A 6,000-nucleotide genomic window follows, 5' to 3' on the forward strand; every position below is an offset into this window, starting at 1 on the left:
TTATTTTCATTCACTTGGAAAGTTGTAATTTACTTGGTCATCGTAAACTTTTCCATTTTAATTATATTTTTAAATGTTTAAATTACTGATGTAAGAAGTGTAGGCATTGTCAAGACAAGTAAAAAGAGCAGATGTATTTTCTTGCCAATTGATTAAATCTCCTACACACAACTGAAAAAAAACAAGTTACCTCGAGGCAATTGTTCTAATTATTAAAAATGGTTTTTCGCAGGGATCCAAGTTTCTATGTATATACGCACCCGTAAACATTTTTTATTGTCTACTTCTTTTTGAACATAGTCCAATTCAATTACTATATCGTCCTAAATGGTCGTCGTTTGTATTCTCTTGTTGTCCTCTCAGTAGAATTTGGACAATCTCCAAGTGCGAAGCCATGACGGACAGACATAGTGTTCACATGTTTCGAAACTTTTTCTGGGGTAGTAAAGGAAAAAGGCAAATATATATGTATGTGTGTATGTACAAGTACATTCTCACATATAAGAAAAACAACTAAATCGAATTGAGAAACTCATTTTGACAAGGGAACGGTTCAATTTGTGGTGGTCGTCGTGTACTATAAAACACGTGCTACCGTATCCGTTACATAATATAACGATCATCTTCTGCCCGCACACTATTACCTGAAGCATTCACACCGCAATCAATCCATTAATTGAACTCACGAAAAACTTACTATGATGTGTCAGGTAACACTAAGTATTCGTTCAACTTATTACAAACTGATATTACATTTACTGTTATTGCGCATTTTTATTGTAACCTGTACTTCAAATATTTAGCCCAACGAATAAGAATTGAAGTAGCGGCTTAAACTACAATGACACTCACGACAAAAAATCAGGATCTGGTGAAAAAAATTCGCTTATTTAGTTTTGCATTAACAAGTTTATTAGACTAGAACGGCCTTTTTTCAAAATTTAAGTCTGATTTTTTTTTCGTTTGATAAATAATTTGACATGAAAATAACAATTGTGTATACACAGTGAGCTATTTAACAAACTCCAAGAATGAATTTATTATAAACAAAATAATATGAGTAATAAAAAAGGAGTATTTTGTATAAAAATTATATTAATTCTTAGAACAAAAATAATTTTTAGTAGATTCTTCAATTTTTTAATGATAGTGTTTTAATTTATTTTCAAAATTGAAATTACTAGCATCAAACTAAATGTTGAAACATCATTGATTATAATTAATGAAAATTATTTTGATATTACATCAAAATAATTTCAATAAATAATTAAATTAAATGTAAGTAATCTAAGTTGAAACTTGTCCGTCTTTATTGCAAAATAATTTATCCACTCAACACATGAAAAATAACACTTTATGAGATTTATCAGCAAAATTAAATTTTAGGCATAAAGTCATTAAATATGTAACACAGAAATGTAAAATAATTCAATTTGAATTAGCTTTTCAATTGTATTTTACATTCATAACAAGTAAGTAGTAAAAACTATGGTAAAATTTAATTCAAACCAAAAGAAAACTATATCAAAAATGTATTGTTTATTAGTTATAACTAAAATATATTTAAAAAAAATTAAAAACCACCAAGCTTAAAAATAGGACAAAAATGTTATTATATTTTAAAAAAATGGCCACTAAATGCTTTGATTTAATCATTTTTTATAAACATAGATCCATCTTTTTACACAACTTAAATTTAAAGGAGGAACGATATAAGAAATTTAAGTAAAAGTTAGTTAATAAATGTAACTAAATAATTTCCATTTTTTTAATAATTTGGAATTATGAATATTCAATTTTTCGGACACATCTTTTTAAGGGTAAAGTATAAAAAACTTTTTAGTTTTGAGCCATATAGATGTTCTATTTTTATGTTAAACACTTCAAAATTTTTAACTTTTCACTTTTGCTGATAATTTTAGTCCAATAATTGTTAGAAATCATGATTTTGGATAGTTTTCTTTTTTTATCTTGAAGTACAATGTATTGAATAATATATTAATATTGCATTGCATTGCATCATTTAAAAAATTATACTCTTGTACTTTATAATACGAATTTTAAATTTATTTATGATTAGAACATAGGATTCATAGAGTTCATTTTAAATATTTTCAAATGTTTTTTTAATTTATATTTCAATATTACATCTGTAGAGATAAAGAAATTTTGAATAAAAATACATAGTCTATAAAAATTCAATATTTTCAATTTACAATTGAAAAGTTTTAACCATAATTTTTCATTATTGCATTAAATTGGTGAATTAATTAAAAAATAGCTGCTCGAATTACTATTATTTGTTAAGTTTAAATACCCAATGAGAAAGCACATGTATAAATACAGTTTTTTTTAAATTTTTTTTAATAATTTGTAAGATCTAGATGATATTCAATTGAAAGTCTAAGTTTTCTTAGAAATCACTTGTTGTGCATTTTATATAATTTTTGAAAAAAAAGATTTTTTAGGAATTAAACCTGACAATAAATTTAAAAAGGACCTTTCTAATATCCAAAACTTTTTTAAACAAAAATAATAATAAAAATTATAATTTCAAAATATTTTAATGTTGTACGTAACTATTTTTTGTTAAGAAAATAAAATAAAAAGAGTAAGACAGAAGTCAACGATTGTAGTTATTAAACAACTTATTTTTGGTCATTACTTTAAGTACTTATTCATAACACGTTAATTTGTTTAAACAACCATTTTGTATTAAATTAATTTTACATATATTTCATGCTAAGGATAATTCTTACCATAAACTTCGGAGTAATTTCAATGGGGTAATATAAAATGAGTAATGAATTTGTTATCCTACCAAATTGTTCAATAATTTTAAAGAGTAAAATTGTCTTATAAAAATCACTTTTTGTCACTTGGAAATCTATATACATGAATCCTTATAAATGAAATAAAATAAAAAACTGATTTGTTTACTTAAACTTCTTTACCATTATATTATAAGTATTACTTCTACAAATTTGAAAGTAATTAATAAGTATTATTAAAATACAGTTTCGAAATATTCAATTGTAAATTTTACGTTGTAATGAATTAATAGAATAATAGCAATAAGAGCTGAAGAAGCGATTTTACAAATCAGATTCAAGTTTTAATTAGTAATTATATTAATTGAATACGAAGTTGAATTCAATTATAATTTTAAAATTATTATTCGATCCTCAAGCGAAACTATTTAATAGAACACTTAGTTTCCTTAGGCAAACATCAAATCATATCAACATATTGTTAAATGTTAAAAATCCAAAAAGATGTTACCCAATTATAATTGTACTTTTATAGTGAAGAAAAACGGTTTAATTCACTGTGGAACTATTTACATTTTCATTTTCTAAACATTCAAATTTATTTCATTACAATAGATATCATTTTCCCTAAAAACATGAAAAATATTTTAATGAAAAATTATGATATTAAAATAAATTATTAGATAACAAATAAATACTTGAATTTTTAAAATTTTCTAACGCTACTTTTCTTAAAAAATTGTATACATATTGTAGTGTGGTCGTCGTAGAAACAGTTTATTTTGCACTACTTTACATATACAAATTAGTTATTATTTATTCAATATAAAAACATACAGTGCCTTTTAAGGGCTTCTTCCATAATCCACTCTTCATGGACACATTTATATTAAATCAGAATACTCAAACAAAATATATAATGCATTTTTAAATTTTGAAACAATGTATAAACTAATGTTCATTAATTGAAATTTACTCAAAAAGATTTATAATTTTATAATTCATTACATTTTTTTTAAATGATTTTTAATTGAATATTTTGCATTGGTTCAGCAAAAACTATTTATAAATGAAACATTTGATGAAAATATAGTCGCTTAATGAAATTTTATTATTAGGGATTTTATTACAACAATTTAATAACAGTTGAAATGAATAATTAAGGAATAAATAATTAAATTAATTTTCATGTCATTTTTGTTTCCTTTTACATTAGAAGTGATTAGCATTAGTCCGTTATTTTTGGCTAATTAATTTTTATACTTAATTGTATTTTTGTTGTCTTTATATTGTATTGGGGAATAATTGTTATTTGTTTAACTAAAGTTGTTAATTGATAACACTTTAATTAATATACTATTGACAAGGTAATTATCATTTATTATGAACTAAAATCAACATAATTACCATCCAGTACTGATAGTTGGATTAAATGTTCGAATAATGAAATAAAAAAGGTGGAGTCGTACAACGTTGACTTTTCGTTGATATACTAACTCTCGAGTCGTTCATTATTTACATCAATAATGTAGCCAGTTGGTTTTATATACAAAACCAAGTTTTAATAATGATTAATGATCCTTCTGATAAATAAAAGGACTTTCTTTGCAAAGGCAATTTTTGTTTTTCTGTGTTCTAACCAGTCACTTAGAGCACTGTAACGATTGTAAACGCTCACCATACCAATTCCAGGACGTGGGCAGCAATCACAAATCATAATTAGCTTCATCAAGTTTTAATTTCAATAGGACAATCAATTCACGATTTTATGAATTCCATAAATTATACTGACTAATTTAAAAATGATTTATTAACAAAATACTCATCACAAAAACCAGTAGCACCCAGCGTACCCTCAATATTTATTCATTGCGACAAATACATTATTTTACTGTTAATTTGATAATTACCTATGTTGTGTTGTCATTTAATTTAAACAAGTTAATGCCAAATATGTTTTAGTCGTTAATGTTAATTGGCGATGGGTCAGTTATTATAACATACCTAACGGCAAACGTGAAAGTGTACAAACCAATAGTTGAAATTCTATTATAATAAAATATCTCTGCAAGTCATAGCTTCAATTGATTTTTATTAGAACTAGATCAGTCGCAGTGCGAAGATGATAGAAATAATAATGCTCTTTTCTAATCTTAAGTTCTTAATAGAAATTGGGTTAATATCAACAACACAATTGCGCTTTTATCGAACTATTAGAATTAAATAAAATATCAAGCAACAATTACTTAATCTTGTACTTGGTATTATTATTGGCTTTTGGTAAAATTTTAAATAGGTCACGTTAGTTTCACAAACAACTAATTTCTCGAAATTCATTAATATCTCATCTATGACGTACAAACAACTAAATTACTATCTAGAGAATAGTTTTATTTTAAATTTCAGACTTTGTATATATATATATATATATATTATATACTTTTAACTATCTTTGAGCTATAATTTTTAATATATAATGATACCTCTTAAATTGGTTAAAGCCAAAAATGAAAATTTGTGATACAAATCATTAATAACGTTCAAAGTTACTAGTATTATTACACAATTATGATTAATCATTAAAACAATTTTTTACCTCATAGTTAATTTTTACATTTTTGTTGTTTACTATGTAATATAATGTATGTTTATATCGTTATGATTTTTACTTTAAAAAATTTAATTTTTTATTTATAATGACATTTTGAACAATACCGTTATTGAATGTATATATATAAGGTGTATTTTTATGATCTTCTTAAAATTAAATTTACGTAAAAAAATCTTATAACGTAAAATAAAATAATAAAGATGAATTATAAAAAAAAAAATACAAAAAATGTTGTACAGCAACGTTGACGTTTAACGTTATCAGAAAATATCAAATACGAAAATGGAATAACGATATATTTTGATGATCCATTTATGTCAAGTCAAGTAGTTTTAATAGGGTCTTAAAAATTGACGCATTTAATTTAAAATTTGTCATTTAACTGTATGATGGAGTATTTTTACTATAACGAATCATGTAGAAATATTGCGTAAACAATGCGCTGTAATTTTATTTTATATGCAAGTGGTACACAAAAAAAAACCCTTGACCTTCCATTATGTTACCAGTGTTTATTTTGTTTAAAATTTCAGAACATAAAAATTACAATTATAAAAAAGCTTTGTACTTTGGTTTTTTACGTAGGTTTTATTGAAAATGAGTTTGGTATTAAAAATA

Source organism: Daktulosphaira vitifoliae, unplaced genomic scaffold, assembly GCF_025091365.1.
Source record: "Daktulosphaira vitifoliae isolate Bord-2020 unplaced genomic scaffold, ASM2509136v1 Scaffold_3, whole genome shotgun sequence".
Lineage (NCBI taxonomy): Eukaryota > Metazoa > Arthropoda > Insecta > Hemiptera > Phylloxeridae > Daktulosphaira > Daktulosphaira vitifoliae.